Here is a 27,849-nt window from a genome sequence, read left to right on the forward strand (position 1 = left end):
AGATAGTCAACATGGCTTTGTGCGTGGGAAACCATGTCTCACAAACTTGATTCAGTTTTTTGAGGAAGTAACAAAGAGGATTGATGAGGGCAGAGCAGTAGATGTGATCTATATGGACTTCAGTAAGGCGTTCGACAAGGTTCTCCATGGGAGACTGATTAGCAAGGTTAGATCTCATGGAATACAGGGAGATCTAGCCATTTTGATACAGAACTGGCTCAAAGGTAGAAGAGAGAGGGTGGTGGTGGAGGTTTGTTTTTCAGACTAGAGACCTATGACCAGTGGAGTGCCACAAGGATCGGTGCTGGGTCCATTATTTTTTGTCATTTATATAAATGATTTGGATATGAGTATAAGAGGTGCAGTTAGTAAGTTTGCAGATGACACCAAAATTGGAGGTGCAATGGACAGTGAAGAGGGTTACTTCAGATTACAACAGGATCTGGACCAGATGGGCCAATGGGCTGAGGAGTGGTAGATGGAGTTTAATTCAGATAAATGCAAGATGCTGCAATTTGGGAAAGCAAATCTTAGCAGGACTTATACACTTAATGGTAAGGTCCTAAGAAGTGTTGCTGAACAAAGAGACCTTGGAGTGCAGGTTCATAGCTCCTTGAAAGTGGAGTCGCAGGTAGATAGGATAGTGAAGGCGGTGTTTGGTATACTTCTGTTTATTGGTCAGAATATTGAGTACAGGAGTTGGGAGGTCATGTTGCAGCTGTACAGGACATTGGTTAGGCCACTGTTGAAGTATTGCATGCAATTCTGATCTCCTTCCTATCGGAAAGATGTTGTGGAACTCGAAAAGGTTCAGAAAAGATTTACACGGATGTTGCCAGGTTGGAGGATTTGAGCTATAAATATAAAAGAGACCTAAGGGGCAACTTTTTCACGCAGAGGGTGGTACATGTATGGAATGAGCTGCCAGAGGATGTAGTGGAGACTGGTACAATTGCAACATTTAAAAAACATTTGGATGGGTATATGAATAGGAAGGGTTTGGAGGGATATAGCCTGGTTGCTGGCAGGTGGGACTAGATTGGTTTGAGATATTTGGTTGGCATGGACGGATTGGACCGAAGGGTCAGTTTCCATGCTGTACATCTCTATGACTCTATAGCAAGGTCTCACACACTACAATTAAATAATCACTGGTTAATTTACTTTCAGCTGCTCACTAAATACTGGCTGGTCACCTGTGTGGGTTCCCCCAGTCCTCTGCTAAAATAAAATGGATAGAGACAAAACAAAACTGTAGATGCTTGAATTCAAAGTAGACAGGCAGGAGGCTGGAAGAATACAGCAAGCCAGGCAGCATCAAGAGGCGGAGAAGTTGATGTTTCCTGAAGAAGGGTTACACCTGAAATGTCAACTTCTCCACCTCCTGATGCTGCCTGGCTTGCTGGGTTCTTCCAGCCTCCTGCCTGTCGAAAATGAAATGGATCCCATCCCACATGAGGAGGAGGGGAGGATTCAATTTATGACTCACCTGAAAGACAACACCTTTAAGCAATTGGTCATCACTCCATTGGAGCATCAGTCTAAAGTGACACTTCTGTAAGGATTTAACATTAACAATGGTTCTCACCAACACCATGCTCCACATGTATACTGATGATATCCACCTTGATTTTATTAACAACTCACTTGACCCCTCCATTATCTTTAATTCGTCACACTTCTGTTCTAAATATCCAGGAGCTGCTCATCACTACCTTCTCAAGGGTAACTAGGAAAGAGCAACAAGTGGTTGGCACAGCCATTGAGCAGAAAGTGAGGACTGCAGATGCTGGAGGTCAGAGCTGAAAAATGTGTTGCTGGAAAAGCGCAGCAGGTCAGGCAGCATCCAAGGAACAGGAGAATGGACGTTTTGGGCATGATCCCTTCTTCAGCCAGTGAGGCCCATGTTCCATGACTTAACTTTAACAATGGAGTTGATCAGTAGTCATTTCCTCCAAATGAACATTGGGAAGACTGAATTTATTATCTTCAAAGTTCAACACAATCTCCATTCTGTAGTCATTGAGTCTACCTTTCTCTCCTTCGGCGTTATTTGACATTGAACCTTACAGTAAGATGAGCTTCTGAACACATTCTCAATCCCTTAAAGTCCTATTTCACTTACTTCCATTTCCATAAATTTCCCTGTCTCTGATCCTATCTGCTGATGGGAAACCCACATTCAGATCTTTGTTACCTCAAGATTTGAATGTTGTCTGGCTGGCATATCATATTCTACCCAACATAAACACAACGTGAGCAGGTCTGCTGCCCATAGCCTAAATTGCAAGACTTCCCATTCATCCGTCATCACTCTCCTTACTAACCCACATTACGGGTTTGCCTTCTATAGAGTGTTTCAGTTGATGCAGCAATGCTTATGTCATCTCACAAGTTGTGTTTGGTAATATTTCTATTGTTGGCACAGCTAATGCTGTTGGTAGAGGTGCCCCAGGTAATTGAGTAGAGAACACTGAGAGCTGGCAATGTCCCAGTTTGGAGTGGGTGTGGGTGACTCAGGATGAAGTTGAAGGTATTAGTGGGAATGGTAGACCATGAACCTTGGAGGAGTATGGATGCAATAGCAGGGATAGAGTGAGTGTGAGATATCAGAGAGAAATAGTGGCACTTACCCTAATGGAGTGTAGAAGGACATTGATCTTCCTACTTTGCTGAACATTCCTCCAGACCGCTCAGACTGCTTCTACCCAGGCAGCAACCTCAAACCAAACTCAGGCATTGTCTGAATGGACTGCCCTCCATGGTCCCTGCTGCGCATCACCTTGTTCAGCAGGAGCTCCAGGACTTTGCCCATAAAGAGCTGAATTCCAGAGGTCAGATGACAGTGACTGCCTTTGACCTTAGTGCCACACTTGGCCAAGCGTGGACTCGAGGAGACCTAGAGTCATTGGGGAAAGCCTCTGCCAGTTGGAGTCACATCTGGCACATAGGAAGATGGTTGTAACTATTAGTGGTCAGTCATCTCATCTCCAGGACATCTCTGCAGGAGTTCCTTAATGCCCTAGGGATAAACATCTTTAGTTGCTTCACCAATGACCTTCTCTCTATCAGAAGTGGGAGTATTCACTCATGATTGCACATTGTTCAGCTCCATTCTTGACTCCTTAGATACTGAAGCTATTCCTTCCAAATGTAGCAAGACCTGGACAATATCTAGGCTTGGAGTGAAAATTGATAAGTGACATTCATACTACATAAATGCCAATGCAATGATCATTTCCAATAAGACACAATCTAATCACCGCCCCTTAATATTTGAGGGTGTTACCATCACTGAATCCCTCAGTATCAACATCCTGGGAGTTAGCATTGACTAGAAATTGAACTGGACTAGCCATATAAATAGAATGGCCACTAGAGCAGGTCTATGATGAGGAATACAGCAGTGAGTAGCTTATCTCCTTATTCCCCAAAACCTAATTACAGCACTCAAATTAGGAGAGTGATTGAATACTCTTCAATTGCTTGGATAGGTGCAGCTCTGACAACAAGCTGGGCACCATCCAGGGACAAAGCAGCCCACTTAATTGATATTGCATCCAAAAACATCCATTCCCTCCACCACCGATGCTCAGTAGTAGCAATGTGTACTATCTACAAGATGCAGAGCAGAAATGTATCAAACATCCTCAAACCAGCACATTTCAAACCCATGAACACTTCCATCCAGAAGGACAAGGGCAGCAGATACATGGGAACACCAGCCCCCTGCAAGTTCCCCTCCAAGATATTCATCAGCCTTATTGTCACTGGGTCAAACTCCTGGAACTCTGCATCTTCCTAATGTAAAATGAAGGCAGCTCACCACCACCTTCTTGAATAATTAGAATGGCAATAAATGCTGACATATCCAGTAATGCCCACATATTTAAAGCAACCACAATATGTAACTACATTTGCATGGTTTGGCATCGTTTCCAGGGGGAATTAATTTTAGAAATCAGCTGAATTGAGGACACACGTGGCTAACTTGGAGTAAACAACTTCAGAGATATAGAATAGCTTCCAAAGTAGATACCAAATAGTAAATTACCATATAAATGCAATTCCATGCACAACTGGGCTATAGCTTTCAGAATTCATAATAGAAAGAATTATTAGAAATCATTAATGAATGAATCTTTGTCAGAATTGTTACAGTACAATGAAGATTTGGCTCTAGGGGAAGTCATTCATGTGGTTAGTGAAGCAGATATCCAGAAGGAATCAGATCATTCCAAAGAGGAGAAGATCAACCATGACACAAAATCAACAGGATCCTTTAAATTCTTAAGCAAGAAAACCACATATTTGCATAGCCAATAATGTGTTTAAAACATTTACCAGACAGTAGAAAATCCATGTGAATGCTATGGAGCAAATGAATATTTTATTTTTCTGTTGCACAACAGATCAATTTCACAAGAAATGCAGGAACATAGTGTCAGAAAAGCAAGAAATCAAATAGCTACCCACACAATGAGGTTAATGGAGTAGAACAGTCTACCACAACATTTAAAACAAAATATATGTTCCAAGGGGAAATTGGTTATCTCAGGCTTGTATTTTGGCAAATTGGCATGTGTATCAATGATTATCTCATGAATTTTAATCTTGACAAAAGGAATATTGTCAATATACCATCAGGTGATGAGCCATGGTTAAGAACACAATGCCTACAACCAACAAGAGTGCAATGACATCTTCCAGGAGGTACAGCACTGCACTCATTCTTTTGTGCAGGATATGCCTGGGTAATTGACCACATTATTGAATAAATGCCAATGTTATAGCTGTACTGGAACTGGTTGGCAAGTTCGAGAGCACAAGTCTTTGGAACAGCTCCCAGATTTTTGCCAGGGCCCAGAGCCTTTACGGTATCTGATGCCTCCAACCTTTTTTTTAAAAGGCATGGTGACACAGTGGTAAAACTGTTGACTTACAATGCCAGGGACATGGGTTCAATTCCAGCTTTGGACAACTGTCTGTTTGGAGTTTACATGTTCTCCTGGGTCTGCATGGATTTCCATTCGGTGCTCTGGTTTCCTCCCACAGTCCAACGATGTGCAGGTTAGGGTGGATTGGCCATGGTAAATTGCCTATAGTGTTCAGTGATGTGCATGTTAGGTGGATTGGCCATGCTAAATTGCCTATAGTGTTCAGCGATGTGCAGGCTAGGTGGATTGGGCATGGTGAATTGCCTATAGTGTTCAGCGATGAGCAGGCTAGGTGGATTGGCCATGCTAAATTGCCCATAGTGTTCAGCGATGTGCAAGTTAGGGTGGATTGGCCATGGTAAATTGCCTATAGTGTTCAGCAATGTGCAGGTTAGGGTGGATTGGCCATGTTGAATTGCCTATAGTGTTCAGCAATGTGCAGGCTAGGTGGATTGGCCATGGTGAATTGCCTATAGTATTCAGCGATGTGCAGGCTAGGTGGATTGGCCATGCTAAATTGCCCATAGTGTTCAGCGATGTGCAAGTTAGGGTGGATTGGCCATGGTAAATTGCCTATAGTGTTCAGCAATGTGCAGGTTAGGGTGGATTGGCCATGTTGAATTGCCGATAGTGTTCAGCGATGTGCAGGCTAGGTGGATTGGCCATGGTGAATTGCCTATAGTATTCAGCGATGTGCAGGCTAGGTGGATTGGCCATGCTAAATTGCCTATAGTGTTCAGCGATGTGCAGGTTAGGTGGATTGGCCATGGTGAATTGCCTATAGTGTTCAGTGATGTGTAGGTTAGGTGGATTAGCCATGCTAAATTGCCTATAGTGTTCAGTAATGTGCAGGTTTGGTGGATTGGCCATGGAAATGCAGGGTTACTGGAAATGGGATGCTCTATGGAAAGTCTGGGCAGACTTGATGGCCTCTTTCTGCACTGTGGGGAGTCTCTGATTGTATTTCTTGATATCACATAGAGTGAACTGAATTGGCTGAAGACTGGCATCTGTGATGCTTGGGACCACTGGAGAAAGCCCAGAAGGATCATTCACTTTACACTTCTGGCTGACAATTGTTGCAACTGCTTCAGACCTATTTTTTGAATTACTATGCTGGGCACTTCTATCATTGAGGATGGGATATTTGTGGAGCCTCCTTGTTTATTATTGTCCATTACCGGTAATGACTAGATGTGGCAGGACTGCAGAGCTTTGATCTGATCCATTGGTTGTGGGATCACTTAGCTCTGACTGTCACTTGCTACTTGTACTGTTTTAGCATGCAGGTAACCCCGGTTTACAGCTTCCAGTTTGATACCTCATTTTTAGGTATGCCTGATGCTGCACCTCACAAGCTCTACCAGCCTTTTCATTAAACCAGGGTTGATCCACTGGCTTGATGGGAATTGTTGAGGAAGGGATATGCCAGTTTGCAGATTGTGTTGGAGTTTGATTTTTCTGCAACTGATGATCCATAGCGCCTCATGGATGCCCAGTCTTGAATTGCTAGATCCGTTCAAAGACTAATCCATTGGCAAGGTGATCTTGCTACACAACACAATGTCAGGTATACTTAATGTGAGAGCTACAAGCTTCATCGCTACAAGGACTGCACAATGGTCACTCTTACCTATACTATCACAGACAGATGCATCTGCAGCCGGTAGAATGGTGAGGATGAAGTCAAGTATATTTTTCCCATCTGTTAGTTCTTTCATTACCTGCTGCAGACCCAGTTTAGCAGCCAAGTCTTTTAGAACCTGACCAGGTTGACCAGTAGTGCTGCTTCTGAGCCACTCTTGGTGATGGACATTGAAATCCCCCACCCAGAGTATATTCTGTGCCCCTCCCACCCTCAAAGTTTCTTCCAGGTGTTATGCAACAGGGAGAAGTGTATCAATTCCTGAAATTTCTTAATTCCTAAATTTCTCACTAAAAGCATTTCTGCTGCTCTTTGCTGCTGTGCTGGAAATTTTCCCACATTTAGACATTACAATCAATGACAACCACCTTCTGGGACTCATCATGGATACAACAAATGATTCCTACCTCCATCACAGCTACACTGTAAGATCTTGCAGTCTGTTGCTTAACTAAATGATATCACTTTTATCACAGTCCTACTGAATGATTCCTGCACTTTGAGATAAATAAGCTCTCAAGAGTTTAGTAATTTTGCAGATTTGTTATGTTGTTATACTTATTGCTAACATGCAATATACTTGTTCGCTCAGAAGAGTGCATCTTCTGTAAAGGTTCTTCTGTAATGTCTCCTCTTCATTGATCATTAGAATCCCTACAGTGTGGAAGCAGACCATTTGGCCCATCGAGTCCACACCTACCCTCCAAAGAGCATCCCATCCAGAACGACCCTTCTACCCTACCCTATAACTCAGCATTCCCCATGGCTAATCCACCTGGCCTGCACATGCCTGGATGCTAATGGCAACTGAGCATGGTCAATCCACCTAGCTTGCACATCTTTGGACTGGGTGAGAGGAAACCAGAGCACCTGGAAGAAACCCATGCAGATACAGGGAGAATATGCAAACTCCACACACACTGTCACTGGAGGGTGGAATCGAACCCAGGTCCCTGAAATTGTGAGCCACCTTAGATAGGCCTTTGATGCAGTTTAAACACATGAATATTGATGACATTGAACTCTCTCAGTAAAACCTTACTCTGAACCACATACTGACATGAGAGGCTCAGTGGCACAGTTTTAGCATTACTGCCTCATAGTGCCAGGCTTCCAGGTTTGATTCCACCCTCTGGTGACTGTACAGAGTTTGCATGTTCTCCCTGTGTCTGTTTGTTCTGGTTTTCTCCCACAGTCCAATGATGTACAGGTTAGATGGATTGGTCATGCTTTAAACAAAAAGTCCCCCCTAGTATCTAGGATTGTATGGGTTAGCCATGGCAAAAACCCACGTGGGGATGGGTTAGTCTGGATGAGATGCTCTTTAGTGGGTTAGTGCAGAATTTTTCAAGATGGCAGAGGTGGCAGGGTAGGAAGTATTCGAGCTCCCGAGCCCATCTGCTCCCTCTCAAACAACTGAACTCATCCCTATTTTAAAAACATTTAATAATAAATGGTGAATATTTGTTGTAGTAACTTGCATTGTTATGAGATTGTAATGAGGCCTTTTTTAAAAAAATTGATTGCAGTGACTGTTAAATTCTGCATCTCTAGTGCAGGTTTCCCAAGGCCTGTGAATCACATCAGAGAAATGGAAGCAGGATTGAGCTGCAGATCAACAATTTGCGATTGCCCCCCTCTGAATAAAATCTCAGTTTTTGCAGATAATCTCTCTCTGTTTCCTATGGCAAGGATTTAGCAGAAGGATTTTCAACACTTTGCTGCCTCAGACAAAACTAACTGCGAGAGATGCTTTTCATGTGAATGACAACAGAACCTGCGTGTAGGTGGGACGGAGATACACAAAAGAAAGATACACAGGAGAGCGTGAGGTTGAAAGACACCACAAATCGAGTACAAGCAGAGATTCAACTTCTTTGATTTCTCAGAAGGCCAGAAGCTCAGGATGCAATATCATGCAGGCATAGATGTCTTCAGGTTCTGTTCTCAGCTGAACCTGGAGACCACATACCACAGCTGGCTGTGAATGTCACTGCCACCCAATACTTTTGCCTCAGGTTTTCTTCAGTTACATTATGGAAGATGTACCGAGAGTCTCACAGTCCAACAAACACGTATCCCCAAGGCAGGTGTAGAATAAATTGTTGATCAGGAAGTACTGTACATTTAAACATCCTCTCAGAGTTATATTAACCAGAATCTTTTGGCAAAAAGGCTCACCTCTCTGGCTGGATTCCCACTTGGCGATCCAAGAACCAGCACAGTAGTCAAAAACACTTTGTAAACTGCAAGTAATTTTCTTCTAACAATCAATGCAGAGCTGGAGTGGAACCAGAAGAAGAGGTTTATGCAGTTGAGTACCAGTACTCTAGTGCTATCCTGATGCCTTTATAATGCATCAGTCCAAAATCCTAGCTCTTTCCATTCCTGGAAGCAGATTTAAGGGCTGTGGATAGTCTGTTTAAAGGTGATTAGACAGTCATGTGAAGATCAACTAGGTAAAAACAAGTACTGCAGATGCTGGAAACCAGATTCTGGATTAGTGGTGCTGGAAAAGTTCACTGCTCCTCGGATGCTGCCTGAACTGCTGTGCTTTTCCAGCACCACTAATCCAGAGTCATGTGAAGAACCCAGTGAGGTACAGGAACAATATAATGACAGCAATAATAACCAGCAAGTGTTTCAAGAAATATTCACAATGTGCTTTCGATTTTCAGATGGATCTGAAAGCTTCCTTCAATACTAAGCAATGTGTGTGGACAGAAGGATAGAACATGTGCTGCAGGTGAATATCCAAAAAGCATTCAATAATCTAATGGACATAAGGCCAATTAATAAAATAAGAGGCCATGGTGTTGGGGCGAAGATATTAGTATGGATACAGAATGGGCTAACTAATAGAAGACTGTGTAAAAAGGTGGTATTTTCAGATTGGTAACCTGCAACTTGTGGAGTGCCACAGGGATCAGATCAGAATGTCACATTCAAGGAGATGATATATTCATCTTTCCTTTAGCAACTGCTGGACATTTTTGGAAACAGGCAGCTTGCTCATTCTGGCGTTGAAGGACAAAAGTCCATTTAAAAAGAATAAACAACAGAATGTAATTTAAGTAAAACAAAAACCCTCCTCCTGCCTTGTGGGATTTACATCTTCATAATCAAAAAGACAAATGGCTAATTTAGAGTCCAACCTAACAAGATCTAATGGACAATAAATATTATTAGGTAAGTTTCACTAGTCGAGGGAATATTCAAGTTCAAGATGTGTTGGTTTGTCTTTCTATATACTTGGGACTTCTGTTTTTTTTATTCTGTGAAATTGGTTTCTTGACTCATAGCATCCTTTGTGACTTTAGTTTAGCCATCATGATTGTAAAATGCAGACAAATTTTCTTACACCTTAATTCCCAGTAATCCTTTTTCAGCACACAACATCCCAGTCTACCTTCATTGCTGAAGCCACATACTTCAAAACTGCCTAAGCACCACACACTCTCGCAATCCCTTGATCTGGCACAAATGCGTGTTGGCAAGCAATGATCTTATGCATATAGTGGCTTTCCAGCAAGTGCATACTCTTGGTTTCCTCTCTTGGCATTTGCCCTCAGCAAATGCATGCCCTTGGCAAGTGCAAAATCCTCTGATTCATCTCCATTTTCATAACCTATTGGCAGGGAACTTTGCAAAATTTCATCCGGGTATCGGTACCTGTGACAACTTCCAATCAAATATTTGCAACTCTTGATGCAACTTCTTCACAACAATCTTAAATAGCTCCACAGAGGCTGGTATCCCATCACCTAGTCTCCCTTTATTTGCACGGGCATGGTACTTGACACTAGTCTGGCTCCAGCATGAAATATATTTAAGGTTAGGATAGACAGCTGACAATCAATAATGATCATCCCAAATGGGTGAGCAAGCTCAATTGACTGTGCGGTTGACTCCTGCTTCTATCTTGTGCTCTTATGAAACTTTAGTAACACAGATTGATTGGAAGACCAGGGGCTGTTTTGCTTCGTGAGGTGACAATTCAGAGCAGGTTTAATTCTTTACAATGAAGATCCTGGATGGAGTGGATCGGGAGAAACTGTTTCCAATGGCAGAGAGCAGACAAAGTTTAAGGTCATTGGGTAAAGGAGTAGTGGCAACATTTTTCGCACAGTAAGGGGTTAGAATTTGGTATATGTGCTGTTTGGGAGGGTGGTGGAGACAGTTTCAATTGAAAGTTATTTATATCTGTTATGGACCAGTCCAGACTCCCTCAAAACATTTCGAGAAGATAGCGCAGACCATAACTTTTCTAGCTGTTTTAAGCAGCTGTAAGGTAGATATTCCAGGAGTGATGCAGTTGGCCAAAACATTCAGTTTTGAACAAACCTAGAATTTATTTATAGACTGCCGAATGACCACACAAGCACCCACAAAACAGAATTTAGAATAACGACTATTTTGAAAAGCCAACCTACATGATATCCCCCGCAACTTTACAGAGAGCGGTTCCTATTTCCTGTAATGTCCCATAAACACACCCCTTGGCAAAAGGGCAAATTCAAACACAGCTTCTTACAGGAGAGATGTCAGACAGAGAGAGAATCCGCATGAAATCTCTTTTCATTCCAGCAGCTATTTCTTGAGGACCCCAGCTATAAACTAAAACCAAACTAGAAAAATCCCTGAACTAGGAGAACAGACCATTCCCATTTCATTGTACAAGTGTTTAAAAATAAACCGAGAGGCCTTCTATGATTGTTGCCTTAGGCAGTATCTGTTCGCCATTATTAAAGTAACCAGTTCAGATATATTGGCACCTCTGCCTTTATGACCCCTCTCAAAGACAAAAACAAGGGTAAAATAACCTTGTTAAAGGCAGCATCATTACAGGTATTGCTTGAAGAGAGCAAAATGCAGGGCTATGATGAGAAGGTGGGGGGTGCAGTTCTAAGGGAGTTGCTCTTGGGCTGGAATGGGCTCGATGGGTTGAAGGCTTCCTCCTGCACTGTAACCACTCCTTGATTCTACAATAGTGTACTCCATCACATTGCTGGGATTACTGTGGTGACATTTCAATTGCTCTGGGGTGGGGGTCAGGAAGATAGCATTTGACCTCCCACCACTCTCATTCGACCAGTAGCCTTGATACTGTCTGTCAGGAAGACTATCTTCCGTGCTGTAGTGGGTCACGCAAAACTGGGCCTTCCTGGGTAAGCTGCAAGACAATCTGCAATCTCATTGAAAGTTAGCAGCCTTTTAGTCTGTGCTTGACACTGAGAGAAGAAAATTGCTCTCTGAGAACTGTGGGTGGATGCTTTGCTGAGATTCGTCCTCCTCCTCCCTCTCCATGCAGCTTGTCCTTCTCTGTGCCACCTCTGCTCACACTCCCTGCCATGCATGCTAAGTGTGTTAGAAACTATAAAAGCTATGCCAAGGAGTGGGGTGACATAGCAGAAGCCTTGAAATGAGTCTCAAAGATTTCACCAGATATCACATCATTTTCATTAGACTTCACAAATTTTAAATAGCGAGTTAAAAAAAAACACTTCTACTAATTCAGCTAGAATCAGTATAGACCAATCAGTAACTGAGCTGAACGTGATTGATGGCTGTTTTAGATATGACGTTCGGGATCTTCCTATCTGCTAAACACATATTCAGCAATCTATGGTTAAGAGAGAACTGGAGCACACTGATATAAAGTGACAGTTCAATCAGCTAAATGACACAGGTCTGCAGAAGGGTCACCGGATCTAAAATGTTAACTCTGTTTTCTCTCCACAGACGCTGCCAGACCTGATGTACCAATGTGTGCTACACAAACATCTTTTAAAGCAAACATATTCCATATTCAATAACACACTTGCAAATTTCAGTAATCAGCAACTTGGGATAGTGTTATTTGGGACATAACTTACAGGCAAGTTCGAATTAAGCAAACATGCATTCTTTTCTTTGCAATAAGTAATGTTTTTTTCTGGGTGTTCCTATCACCTGATGAAGGAGCGACGCTCTGAAAGCTAGTGTGCTTCCAATTAAACCTGTTAGACAATAACCTGGTGTTGTGTGATTTTTAGCCTAGTACAGAAGTAATTAAGGGACATACTCATACAAAGTAAACATTTTTCAAACCTTTTACCATTGTATTCCTTAGGCGGGTATAATAATTATATTAAAATAAAGAACTGCAGATGCTGGAAATCTGAAATAAAAAGAGAAATTGCTGGAGAAACTCAAGAGGTCTTGCAACATCTCTGGGGAGGAAACAAGAGTTAACATTTCGAGTCTCGTGTCTCTTCATTACAATTATTCTGATGAAGAATCACCAGATTTAAAATGTTAACTGCTTTTTCTCTGCACAGATACTGCCAGACCTATTGAATTCCTGCAGCAATTTCTGTTTCTGTGAAAAATACTAAATGATGTCTAAGATGTATGCTGCAAGTACATTACATCCATGTAAGACAATCTATAAGAAAATTTCTTATAGAACTGACTATCTACTCCGTGGAAACTGTTCCTCTTGATTCAAAACTTTGAGTGATCAACAATTTTCACAGTGCACACAGCTTTAAAAATCTTACATGTAAAGATAATCTGAAAAGTCAAACTTTTAATTAAAAACTTGCAATTATATTTTCATCAGTCAGTCAAAGTGACAGTGGAAGGAAAGCTTTTATCTCCAGCACCTAAAGCTAGCTGGTGAAATGTTGCATTGCAGCTGCTGCAAAGGACGATGCTACAGACAAGGTGTTAGTTAAGAAATAAATCAACACTATCGCCATCAGCAACAGCATCAGTCAGTCATACTCTGTCAGATGTCTATGGTCAGATGCAAATATTGTTACAAAGCAGCTTTTGTGTTATGGTTCAGCTAATAAGTGTTAACACAAGTCTGTCAGGTGGAATGGCAATTAAAATGCTTGTCCACATTTCCAATGTAATACTGTCTGTTTGAAAGAACAAATTTGTGATAGTAGGGTAACACTTGCAGAACTCTGCATCCTCCTCCCCTCAACAATTTATCTAGATGTTTAATTTGAAATATGCACCAGGTCCCTTTAATTGCTTTTAAAAATATATTCCTGGGAATTCCTGAGTCAGCATTTATTGTTCATCTTTAATTGCCCTTGAGAAGGTGGTGGTGAGCTGCCTTCTTGAACCACTGCTGTCTATTTGGTGTACACCCAGAATGCCATTAGGGAGGGAGTTCTAGGGTTTTGACCCAGCCCTAAGGTAGGACTATACAGAAAAACAAATGTGTCTTTCTTCAATTATTACAACAAGTAAAAGAAAACACATTTGCTTAATTGGAGTTAAGAACGAGAGGTGATCCCATTGAAAGACATAGAATTTTTAAGGAACTTGACAGAGTAAATGCGAAGAGAATGGTTCCCCTTGTGGACCAGAGGGCATAGTCTCAGAATTAAGGGGCACCAAATTTCAGGTGAGATGAGGAGGAATTGGAAACATTGGTGGTGATTTTTCAAGAGTCACTGGAATCAGGCAAGCTCCCAGTGGACTGGAAAATTGCAAATGTAACATCCCCGTTCAAGAAGGGAGGGAGGTAGAAGATAGAAATTATAGGCCAGTTAGCCTGACCTCGGTTGTGGTAAGATTTTAGAGTCCATTATTAAGGCGGAGATTGTGGAGTACTTGAAAGTACATGGTAAGATAGGGCTGTGTCAGCACAGCTTCATCAAGAGGACGTCATGCCGGAGAAATCGGTTAGAATTCTTTGAGGAAGTTACATGCAAGTTCGACCAAGGAGAACCAGCAGACAGGTCAATTAGGAATTCCACTAGGTCTCTGATAAAGTGCCCGACAGGAGGCTGCTAAATAAGATAACAGCCCCTGGTGCTCGGAGCAAGGTACTGGCATGGATAGAGGGCTGGCTGACTGTCAGAAGGCAGACAGACGGGATAAAGGGATCTTTTCCAAGATGGCAGCTGGTGACTAGTGGAGTTCCACAGGGCTCAGTGTTGGGATGACAACTATACACATTATACATCAAGGATCTGGAAAAAAGAACTGAGGGCTTTGCTGTTAAGATTGCAGGAAATACAAAGAGAGGTGGAAAGACAGGTCGTGTTGACAAGCCAGGAAGATACAGAAAGACTTGGATGGGTAAAAAGAGTGGGGAAAGAAGTACCAGATGGAATACAATGTGGGAAGGTATGAAGTTATCCATTTTTGTATGAAGAATAGAGGCGTAGGCTATCTTCTAAATGGGGAAGGGCTTTGAAAATCTGCAGAGAAAAGGACTTAGGGCTCCTCTTTCAGGATTCTCTGGAGTTTAAGAGGCAGGTTCAGTTGGCAGGTAGGAAGGCAAATGCAAATATTAATATTCAGGTCAAGAGAATACAGGAGCAGAAATGTAGTGCTGAGGCTTTGGCCAGACTGCGTTTGAAATATTGTGAGCAGTTTTGGGCGCTGTATCTCAGGAAAGATGTGCTGGTATTGAAGAGGTCCATTGGAGGTTTACAAAAATTATCCCAGGGATGAATAACTTGTCTAATGTGGAGCGGTTGAGGACCATGGGTCTGTACTTGTTGGAGTTTAGGAGGATGAGGAGGGGTCCGATTGAAATGTACAGACTATAGAAAGGCCTAGCTAGGGTGAATGTGAAGAGTAAGTAATCTAAAAAAAAAAGATGCTTCCATGAGTAGGAGAGAGTAGGACCTGAGGGCACAGACTCAGAGTGAAGGTACGGTCCTATAAAACTGAGATGAGGAGGAATTTCTGCAGTCATTGGCGACTGAATCTGTGGAACTCACTGCCAAGTAAGGCTGTGGAGGCCAAATCATTGAATTTATTTAAGATAGAGACAGATAGGTTCTACATTAAAAAGGGGAGATCAAGCTTATGAGGATAAGGCAGGATAATCAAGTTGAGAAACATTTCAGCCATGATTGAATAGTGGAACAGACTTGATGAGCCAAATGGCCCAATTCTGCTCCTATATCTTATGGTCCTATAGACTTTATCCACTCAGAGGGTTGAGTGTCTTTGGAACTCTTTGCCACATAAAGTTGTGTGGGTAGAGTCTTTTTGTCCAGTTAAGGCTGCGATAGATTCTTGATCAGTAGGGGAAAGGGCAGAAAGAACATGAGGAATGTTGGATCAGACATGATCCTATTGACTGGCAGAGAGGACTCAAAGGACCAAATGGCCTACTCCAGTTCATACAATGTATTGTCCTCATTTGAAGTTGTTCAAAGTTATGGACGAGATCACATTATTTTAAATTGCTGTGTAGCTGGAGACATTTCCAATCGTGTCTACTTCACAAACTATAGTATACTGCCTGAACAGGGAGATGGAAACAAGTTCAATAGCAAATCCTAACTGGGACTTCAATAGTTACTTGAATAGGAAAGATTTGCCAGGTGATAGGGAAAGATCTAAAAATTGAAACCAACTTATGACTGTGCGGAGCATTACTATGTGTCTGCGTGGGTTTTAGGGATGTTTAGGCTAGGTGCATTGGTTAAGGAAATGTAGAGCAATAGGGGAATTGGTCTGGGTGGGATACTCTTCGGAGGGTTGGTGTGGACTTGTTGAACCAAATAGCCTGTTTCCACACTGTAGGGATTCTATTTCTATAATAGATATATCTTTGAAAGAGCTAGTATAGGCAAAATGCTCTCTGTCAGTGCTGACTGATTTTCTGAAGTTTGTTAAACTTCCAAATAAAGCAATGTTGAAAGTAAAGGATACCATTCTACATCAAGTTCATGTCCATAATCAACAGAAATGAGGATAACTTAATCTAAATCACCCATTGCAAGTTGACAGGACTAGCAGTACTGCTAATGTTTTGCACAAGTTTACGTCATCAAAGCCATTTAGATCTTTGGGTTTTCCAGCCACTGAGTTAGGTGAAAAATTATGCCTAATTTGTCTGGTTTTGTTTAAAATTTTGTACCATTGAAGATCAAATTTGCCAGGAGAAACCCATTGTCATTTTTGTCCAGTTCTTGCAGATGGTGGAACGCAGATCTTGCAGATGGTGCAGCTGAAAAGACTTGAAGTAAACAGGGAGCAGGGCCTGAGAATTGTTGTGCTGAAGTGCAGAGCCTGTGTTACATTAGCCGTGGAAAATGCTGTCTTCTCTTACAAATGGAATATTTCTCAATTTTCTGCATGAAAGACCCTATAGAAATTTGAAAGCAGGATAATAATACTTAACCAAACGAAATAGCAAGGTTTAAAAAATAAAATGCATTAGTAAAAATGAATATTTGCTACTTATAGGGCAGGTTGAATATGCATAGGAGAATAATATTGTTGCAATAACACAATAAGTCAAGACTTTTTCGGTTCATCAGTGCTGGTGGCATTTTATTGACTTTGAGTGCTTCTCAATTTTTTTTGCATACTGAAATAACTCCACAGAGGCTGGTATCCCGTCACCCTTTATTTACACATGGAAAGTCCTTGACACTGATCCAGCTCCCTTAGAGCCAGCACTCAGAGTGTCAGGATATCTGACACTCCTCTTTTTATTTTTAATATTTTTTTCTTTTTTTTCTCTTTTTTTCTTCTTTTTCTTTCTTAACCCCGACACCACCATCTAACTGCGGTAGTGCTTATTTTTTCCCCAGTACCCATGGTGTGTGTGACTCCTCTTTTTTTTCTTCTTTTTTTCTTTTTTAACCCCCGCACTACCGCCTAACTGCAGTAGTGCTTATATTTTTCCCAGCACCCATGGTGTGTGTAGGTGTGAGACACAGTGAGAAATACAAGGTGCATGAATCTTTATTCAATTCCCACCACCAGGAAGATAGGAAAACACCAGAGTGGCCAGTGACAAGCACTGCCCTTCACATCAAAGGGCAATGTTGTGTGATCAAAACAGTGAAGGGGAGGGTAGGGACTAAATCAAAATAGAGTTAGAGGGGGAAATAATGCACTCCACTCCCTACGGCGCCCACCTCTCCCTGAACAACTCCAGGGTGTTGGTGGACACTGCGTGCTCCTTCTCCAAGGACACCCGGGCTCTAACGTCACCGCGGAAGGACTCCTCTTTTTATTTTTTTTTGGCAAGTCCCAGGCAGCTCCAAAATTGAGTCCAAGGCAGCAGCAGTGGAAGTGGGCCTCAGGCAACAGCAGCAGTGGTGGAGGTCCTGGGGAGGGGCCCCAAGGCAAGTCCCAGGCAGCAGCAGTGAGGCAGGCCCCAAGCAGCAACAGGGACAGTCCCCTTCAAGGAGGAGAGTCCTTGCACGTGCACACACACACTGTCACACACTGATCCAATCTCCAAAAGGGGGAAAACACCCAAGTGACCAGTGACAAGCAGTGCCCTTCCACACTGCTGTTTTTTTTAATATAGTGTGTGTGTGTATAGGTGTGAGACACAGTGAATGACATGAGGTGCACAAATCTTTATTCAATTTCCACCACCAGGAAGATAGGAAAACACCAGAGTGGCCAGTGACAAGCACCGCCCTTCACATCAAAGGGCAATGCTGTGTGATCAAAACAGTGGAGGGGAGGGCAGGGACTAAATCAAAGTAGAGTTGGAGGGAGAAATATTGCACTCCAGTCCCTGCGGCGCCCACCTCTCCCTGAACAACTCCAGGGTGTTGGTGGACACCGTGTGCTCCTTCTCCAAGGACACCCGGGCTCTAACGTAACCGCGGAAGGACTCCTCTTTTTATCTTTTTTTTCAAGCAGTGGCCCTTCACATCAAAGGGCAATGCTAACGCTCCTGTTTTTTTTATGCAATCTCCTGTTTACATTCCTCTTTTTTTTTCTTCATATTTAACCCCCACACTACCGCCTAACTGCGGTAGTGCTTATTTTTTTCCCCAGCACCCATGGTGTGCGTGTGCAGGTGTGAGACACAGTGAAAGACACAAAGTGCACGAATCTTTATTCAATTTCCACCACCAGGAAGATATGAAAAACACCCGAGTGGCCAGTGACAAGCACTGCCCTTCAAACCACAGGGCAATGCTGTGTGAACAAAAACAGTGAAGGGAAGGGTAGGGACTAAATCAAAATAGAGTTGGAGGGAGAAATGATGCACTCCACTCCCTGCGCCACCCACCTCTCCCTGAACGACTCCAGGGTGTCGGTGGACACCGTGTGCTCCTTCTCCAAGGACACCCGGGCTCTAATGTAAGCGCGGAAGGACTCCTCTTTTTATTTTTTTTTATTTTTTTTTTCTTTTTTTTTCTTTTTTTTTACCGCCTAACTGCGGTAGTGCTTATTTTACCCCAGCACCCGTGGTGTGTGTGTGTGTGTAGGTGTGAGACACAGTGAAGGACACAAAGTGCATGAATCTTTATTCAATTTCCACCACCAGGAAGATAGGAAAAACACCCGAGTGGCCAGTGACAAGCACTGCCCTCCACATCAAAAGGGCAATGCTGTGTGATCAAAAACAGTGAAGGGAAGGGTAGGGACTAAATCAAAATAGAGTTGGAGGGGGAAATGATGCACTCCACTCCCTGCGGCGCCCACCTCTCCCTGAACAACTCCAGGGTGTCAGTGGACACCGCGTGCTCCTTCTCCAAGGACACCCGGGCTCTAATGTAACCGCGGAAGGACTCCTCTTTTTATTTTTTTTTTTTTATTTTTTTTTTCAAGGACACCCGGGACTTCACCCTATATTTTTTTTTCTTTTTTCTTTTTTTTTTTCTTACTCAAGTGGCCAGTCACAACTCCAGGGTGTCAGTGGACACCCGCGTGCTCCTTCTCCAAGGACACCCGGGCTCTAATGTAACCGCGGAAGGACTCCTCTTTTTATTTTTTTTTTTTTTTTTTTTTCTTTGACCAGCAGCTTGGAATCAGACCCTGAAGTGAGAAGATTCTGAATCCCTTGTCTAATATATATAGCTATTCATGTCTATCCCATGTTTTTTTTAATTTTTTTTTTTCACAAGATGGTCCAATCTCTCCCGAAGGGAAGGAAACACTCAAGTGGCCAGTCACAACTGCAGGGTGTCAGTGGACACCCGCGTGCTCCTTCTCCAAGGACACCCGGGCTCTAATGTAACCGCGGAAGGACTCCTCTTTTTAATCTGTTAGCCACCGCTCCCTGATTGGACCAGATTAACAGCCCCATTCAGGGAATTCATATTCTAATGAGGTCCACTGGTCTGACTTCATTACAGTCGCAACAGATACTCTTTTGATTCATATGAGATATGCAAACTCTTTCATTGTGAGTCAGGAGATAAAATGCAGCCTGATTTTGAGCCTATTCTGGGCACAAAGCCAACATTTATTGGCAGGCATGAACATGGATAGGATATGCACGTTTATCTAACTAACCCAAGTACTGTAATGATCCACTTCATATTGCCAGATGCTTATTGAGCTGCACTTAAGATGATGATTAAAAACTTAAACATAGACTCAACATAGAGCTAGCAGTTTCCAGGCTTCTCCTTGAAACCCACGTACTGATCACCGGTTCAACTTTTAACACACCTTAAACAACAGAATAGGCGATTATGTTGCATGGAGTCTGTTCAAAGAATCTGTTAATCTAACCAAAATAATGATACTATATTCAGCAGCTGTCAATATAAATATGAAGGAAAGAATTGATGGCATTGCATTGGAAAGTACAGGTTCATCCAGTGTTTTGCTGAATACACTGAGACCTTTGAGGGGCAGGAGTACTGCACGAATGAATCGTAGACTGAAGTGCCAAGTGAGAGACTGCTAGCTTTCTGAATTGGAATCTGATCTGTATTTTAAAGGAAATTGATTGTGGGATGAAAGTTAATTCCAACCTTCCAGCACAGTCTCCATCACATGACAACTGAGGTCACATTTACATGACGCTCATCTGTGTACTCAATAAGCTAAGGAGAATAGCTAGCTCAGTTGGTTGAACCCCTGGTTTGCAATGTAGAGTGATGCCACAACTTTGGTTCAATTCCAGCTAAAGTTACAATGATGGGCTTTCCCTGTGGCCTTGCCTGAAGCATGGTGACCCTCAAGTTAAGTCATCACCAGTTGTCTCTCTCTAATGAGCCTATGGTTCAGTAGGTCTATGGTGAATTTACCACCTGTGAAAATTTCGTCAAGGCAAGCGTTTACATGATAAAGCATCCTCAAAGTGTCCAAACTGATGAGTTACCCTACTCCAAACTATACTGGAATATTAAACCAAATTATCAGTTGAAATCCTGAGAGTGGGACTTGACACCCAGTTTGCTTACTCAGGAATAAGAGTGCTTCTTATGAGCAATGGGCTAATAGAGCCAATCTTCCAGTTTGCAATGGAGTTGGTATTTACAAAAACCAGAAAAATGAAAGTTTGTAGAGAGGTAATAAACTGAATAATTCCTGCTGACTAATATCAGAATAGCATAGACTATTTTGGCGCATTAGCCTCCTTCACTTTGGCAGCCACTGCTAATTAACCATCATTATAATACATTGTTTAAGAATAGGAAAGAGCGAACATATTAATCAGGCAAAGACTTTTTTTTTTCTCCTTGATAAATAAACTAAGTTAGAACAAAAGTACAGGCAGTAAATAAGGAAAATATTCAAATCTGCTCTTCAGAAATTGAAAAAATGCCTTTGGTATCATTTTTAATGGATTATTGCTCATTAACTCTCACTGGTGCAATGCTTTGCCATCTATCAAAGCACCATCATATGAACATGCAAGTAAACAAAGGAATCAAGAATAATTCTATCAGATACAAGAAAACAGACAGTGAATGCTTCCAATGTCTGAGGACAAGGAAATAACTAGAATCATAGAGTCATAAAGATGTACAGCATGGAAACAGACCCTTCGGTCCAACCCGTCCATGCCGACCAGATATCCCAACCCAATCTAGTCCCACCTGCCAGCACCTGGCCCATATCCCTCCAAACCCTTCCTATTCATATACCCATCCAAATGCCTCTTAAATGTTGCAATTGTACCAGCCTCCACCACATCCTCTGGCAGCTCACTCCATATACGTACCACCTTCTGTTTGAAAACGTCACCCCTTAGGTCTCTTTCATATCTTTCCCCTCTCAAACTAAACCTATGTCCTCTTGTTCTGGACACCCTGACCCCAGGGTAAACCTCTATAAGGTCACCTCTCAGCCTCCGATGCTCCAGGAAAAACAGCCCCAGACTGTTCAGCCTCTCCCTATAGCTCAGATCCTCCAACCCTGTCAACATCCTTGTAAGTCTTTTCTGAACCCTTTCAAGTTTCACAACATCTTTCCGATAGGAAGGAGACCAGAACTGCATGCAATATTCCAACAGTGGCCTAACCAATGTCCTGTACAGCCTCAACATGACCTCCCAACTCCTGTACTCGGTACTCTGACCAATAAAAGAAAGCATACCAAACGCCGCCTTCACTATCCTATCTACCTGCGACTCCACTTTCAAGGAGCTTTGAACCTGCACTCCAAGGTCTCTTTGTTCAGCAATACACCCAAAGACCTTACCATTAAATGCAGACGTCCTACTAAAATTTGCTTTCCCAAAATGCAGCACCTCGCATTTATCTGAATTAAACTCCATCTGCCGCTTCTCAGCCCATTGGCCCATCTGGTCCAGATCCTGTTGTAATCTGAGGTAACCCTCTTCGCTGTCCACTACATCTCCAATTTTGGTGTCATCTACAAACTTACTAACTGTAGCTCTTATGCTCGCATCCAAATTATTTATGTAAATGACAAAAAGTAGAGGGCCCAGCACCGATCCTTGTGGCATTCCACTGGTCACTGGGTGGCATGGTGGCACAGTGGCTAGCACTGCTGTCTCACAGCGCCAGAGACCCGGGTTCAATTCCCACCTCAGGCGACTGTCTGTGTGGAGGTTGCACATTCTCCCCGTGTCTGTGTGGGTTTCCTCCGGGTGCTCCGGTTTCCTCTCACAGTCCAAAAATGTGCAGATTAGGTGAATTGACCATGCTAAATTGCCCGTAGTGTTAGGTGCAGGGGTAAATGTAGGGGAATGGGTCCGGGTGGGTGCGCCTCAGCGGGTCGGTGTGGACCTGTTGGGCTGAAGAGCCCACTTCCACACTGTCTGTAATCTAGTATCTAATCTATCTGTCAAGGCTCCAGTCTGAAAAACAACCCTCCACCACCACCATCTGTCTTCTACTTTGAGCCATTCTGTATCCAAATGGCTACTTCTCCCTGTATTCCAAGAGATCTAACCTTGCTAATCAGTCTCCCATGGGGAACCTTGTCGAACGCCTTACTAAAGTTCATATGGACCACATCTACTGCTCTGCCCTCATCAATCTTCTTTGTTACTTCTTCAAAAAACTCAATCAAGTTTGTGAGACATGATTTCCCATGCACAAAGCCATGTTGACTATCCCGAATCAGTCCTTGCCTTTCCAAATACAAGTACATCCTGTCCCTCAAGATTTCCTCCAACAACTTGCCCACCGCCGAGGTCAGGCTCACCAGTCTATAGTTCCCTGACTTGTCTTTACCACCCTTCTTAAACAGTGGCACCACGTTTGCCAACCTCCAGTCTTCTGGCATCTCAGCTGTGACTATCAATGATACAAATATCTCAGCAAGAGGCCCAGCAATCACTTCTCTAGCTTCCCACAGAGTTCTCAGGTACACCTGATTAGGTCCTGGGGATTTATCCACCTTTAACAGTTTCAAGATATCCAGCACTTCCTCCTCTGTATATCTGGACATTTTGCAAGATGTCACCATCGATTTCCCTACAGTCTATATCTTCCATATCCTTTTCCACTGTAAATACTGATGCAAGGTATTCATTTAATATCTCCTCCATTTTCTGTGGCTCCACACAAAGGCCGCCTTGCTGATCTTTGAGGGGCCCTATTCTTTCTCTAGTTACCCTTTATCCTTAATATATTTGTAAAAACAATTTGGATTCTCCTTAATTCTATTTGCCAAAGCTATCTCATGTCTGTGTTTTGCCCTCCTGATTTCCCTCTTAAGTATGCTTCAACTTCCTTTATACTCTTCTAAGGATTCACTCGAGTTATCCTGTCTATACCTGACATATGCTTCCTTCTTTTTCTGAACCAAACCCTCAACTTCTTTAGTCAGCTAGCATTCCCTATACCTATCAGCCTTTGCTTTCAACCCTGACAGGAAGTTACAGTCTGGAATCTAATCGCGGGGTTCGGGGTTGTTTTTTTGTACAGAATAACAGATACCCCAGACTGGAATCTAATCGCGGGGTTCAGAGTGGTTTATATACAGAATAACAGATATTCCGGGGTGTGTTACAACCTGGAATCTAATCAACGGTTCAGGGTGGTTTATATACAGAATAACAGATATCCCGGACTGAGTTACAGCCAGGAATGTAATCGAGGGGTTCTGGGTTGTTTATATACAGAATAACAGATACCCCAGAGTGAGTTACAGCCTGGAATCGAATCGAGATGTTCAGGGTGGGTTATATACAGAATAACAGCCCAGAGTGAGTTACAGCCTGGAATCTAATCGAGGGGCTCAGGGAGGTTAGTACACAGAATAACAGATATTCCGGGATGTGTTACAGCCTGGAATTTAATCAACGGTTCAGGGTGGTTTATATGCAGAATAACAGATAACCCGGAGTGAGTTACAGCCTGGAGTCTAATCGAGGGATTCAGTGTGGTTTATATACAGAATAACAGATACCCCGGAATGAGTTACAGCATTGGTTCACAATTTGAACCCACAGAAGGTCAGCGTGGGATTTGAGAAACCCTTCGATTTGGGATGAGGCCTAGCAAGGCAGGATTCTGATCCAACGCTGCAAATCTACAATTCAGTGGCTGAGCTCTTTCAGGTATTGTATATTATGTTTCTCTCATATATTAGGAGCTTGGAAAGTAAGGCAGACCTAACTGGAATGTCACATTGTCTCTCCGCATTCACTGTAAACAGGTTCTGGGATTTGCATTTTAATCACTTTCAAAGAGCTGTCTCCATTTCCCATCTCTGCTGGCATCAATGAATGGAAATGGCTTTTGACACATTGCCCCCTTTCCCTTGCTGAAAGTATTCCTGACACAAATCAGCCAGGCAGACATTTTAGATTTGTCCACAGCCACCATTTTATATCAGCACAGCGATGACTTTGAGTTTATGAATAAGGAAAAGCAAGAGAGACTGGCAACATCAATACAGTTTGAAAATATTTAACATTGAACACGCACACAGAATCAACTAAAGAAAGATTTTGTAAAACAACTCGCAGCCAAATCCAAAATCTCACCCAAACCAATTTGAAAATGGAAAAGCTAAATACTGAGAATGTTGCAAATCTGCAAAAGAATCAAAAATCACTGGAGCACTCCAGAAGTTAAAAGAGGAACAGCTTTAGGTATGGGTTTGAAATTAAAGCTGCAAAATGTCAAAACTCAACCTGATGCTAGCCAGTTAGGGGTTTTACCAGTGTGACTTAGCAGGTGAATGGAAAATCCCAGTGAAGCTGCTGGGTAAGTAATTAAATTAGAGCAATTAACAATCAAATGAGGATTTAACCCAGCTTTCTGCTTTTAACAACCAGAATACTTCTTAGCTGCAGTGCCTATCAGCCCATGCACAGCCCATTTTAGACAATGCTAGAACTTCTGTTTTGTGTCCCTAAGATATAGGAGCAGAATCAGACCGTTCCGCCCGTTGAGTCTGGTCTGCCATTCGATCATGGCTGATAAGTTTTTCAACCCCATTTTTCTGCCTTTTCCCCAGAACTGTTGATTTCTTTACCAATCAAGAATCTATCTATCTCTGTCTTAACTATGTTCAATGACTTGGCCTCCCCAGCCCTCTGCAGCAATGGACTCCACAGATTCACCACCCTCCGGCTTTAGAAATTCCTCCACATCTCAGTTCCAAAGGGTCATCCCTCCCCCTTTAAGTTGTGCCTGTGGGTCTTAGTCTCTCCTACTTGTGGAAACATCTTCCCCTCGTCCACGCTATCCAGGATTCTGGGTATTCTATAAGCCTTCTGAACGGCATCATACACAGACCCAGAGTCCTTAACCACTTCTCATATGACAAGCCCTTCATCTGCAGAATCATTCTTGCAAACTTCCTCTGGACTGTCTGCAATGTCAGCACATACCTCCTCAGAGACGAGACCCAAAACTGCTCACAATATTCCAAGTGAGGTGTACAGCATCAGTATTAGTTGCCTACAAAAAATGTTCGGTCAATGTTGAGTTAAGTTCTGGATGTAAGTTTGCTGGAAGCTCAGATTTTCAGACATTTTGTCATCATACTAGGTAACATCATCAGTGAGCCTCCGGTGAAGCACAGGTGGTATGGCCCACTTGGTGCCATTTCCTGTGGTAATGTCATTTCCTGTGGTGATGTCACTTCCTGTTCTTTTTCTCAGGGGGTAAATGGGTCCAAGTCAATGTGTTTGATGTTACCCAGTATGGCGACGGAACGTCTGAAAACCAACCTTCTAGATCAGCTAGCAAACTTACATGTAGAACCTCAACCTGAGCTACAAATCTTCACAAAACTAATTGACTTAAGTGTTTCTATTACAGTAAAAGTCTTAAAACGAGACGTCTTGCCATGTGATTCTTTGAATTGGACACTGGAAAATTTGTATTTATTTTTAGAAGTTATCAATTTCTAAGAGGATTATAACAAATGGTTGCTACTATCTGACATGAGAAACTGAGTCTCTCAAAAGGTTGTTCTTCTTAATGATCACGGAAACAAAGCCTTTCTTTGTATGTCATTACATGGTCATGTCCTCTTGAAATATTTTCCCCTCTCTTCTCAATCTTTCTCATCAGCATCACCTTCCTTTTTCATAGACTCATACAGCTTGGAAACAGACCCTTCAGTACAACTAGTCCATGCCGACCAAGTTTCTCAAACTAAACTAGTCCCATCTGCCTGCATTTGGCCCTTATCCCTCCAAACTATTCCTATTCATGTACTTGTCTAAATGTCTTTTAAATGTTGTAACTGTGCTGGCACCGGCCACTTCCTTTGGCAGTTCATTCCATACATGAACCACTCTGTCTAAAATGGTTGCATCTCATGTCATATATAAATTTTTCTCTTCTCACCTTAAAAGTACGCTCGCTAGTTTTGAATTCCCTCAACTTTGCTATTCACCTTATATATGCCCTCATGATTTTATAAACTTCTAAAAAGCCATCCCTCAAATTCCAGTGAAAAAAGTCCCAGCCTATCCAGCCTATTTTTATAACACAGACCCTCCAACCGTGGCAACATCCTTTTACATCTTTTCTGAATTCTCTCACTCTTAAAAATATCCTTCCTATAACAAGGAGACCAGAACTGCACACAATACTCTAGAAGGGGCTTCAACGTGATGTCCCAACTCCTCGCCGGTGTACCTCCCCTCATTTATAAACTGGCCACTGACCCCCAATTCTCTCCCCGCTATACACTTCTTAAAATATATTTTATAACCTTTTGTTCACCTCCCAGCAGTGTGACCTCCCTCACTGTGCATCTTCCTTCATGTGTTTCTCTTGTGCAACTGCCTCCTGTGCTCCTAATGATCCCACCACAGCACATTCTCCATCACAATCGTAAGTACCAAAATGAACCATAGGTTAATCTCACCTCCATTTCTCTAATTAGACTAATAAGTCACCAGAAACCTGTGTTAGACATGGTAACAGCATTAATAACTGAAATTAAAGTTTAAAAGATCTAATTAACATCTCAAATGGGTATTAATGGCTGCAATACTTAAGAACAATCTGTGATAACTGAGATTTCAGCTATGCAGAGCAGAATACTTGTAACCATCCATATGAATCTCCATTAAACTTAGAAATGGACCCTTCAAAAAAACACAGTGTTTTAACTATCTATTGATTCTCACCTCACCCCCACCTATTAATGGGGGTCAGCATCTATGAGAAAATACATTGTACTAATATGATAACAAAATAAATAGAGCCAACATTTTATTGCAATTCCAAGCTGCAAATTCTGCAGCATCGTGCAGCTAAAGTGTTCCTGCATAAGGTACAATTGTGCAAGTACATTTAAGATAGTTGTTACTTTGGACAGGGTTAGGACTTGCATAATCTGTACTTGTATATTTTCAATCAGGAGATTCCACTATAGCATAAATCACTGAGTTATAATTTCCATGAACATTGTACTATAGTCATTACAATGGCTTTGATGGTGCAGGCATTCGGTGAATTTTAGGACATGGTTTTTACATGTGTGAATACCAAATCAGCCCTGATAATGTATGCCTTTCTTTTTCAGTGTCTTGGTCCAGTTTATAAATTGGAAATATTTTCAGAGATTTGATAGAAGAGAGTTCGGCCATCGACAGAACATATGGAGCCTCACAAGCCAAACTCTGAAAAGGTAATATGA

The sequence above is a fragment of the Chiloscyllium punctatum genome, chromosome 12 (genome assembly GCF_047496795.1).
Source record: "Chiloscyllium punctatum isolate Juve2018m chromosome 12, sChiPun1.3, whole genome shotgun sequence".
Classification (NCBI taxonomy): domain Eukaryota; kingdom Metazoa; phylum Chordata; class Chondrichthyes; order Orectolobiformes; family Hemiscylliidae; genus Chiloscyllium; species Chiloscyllium punctatum.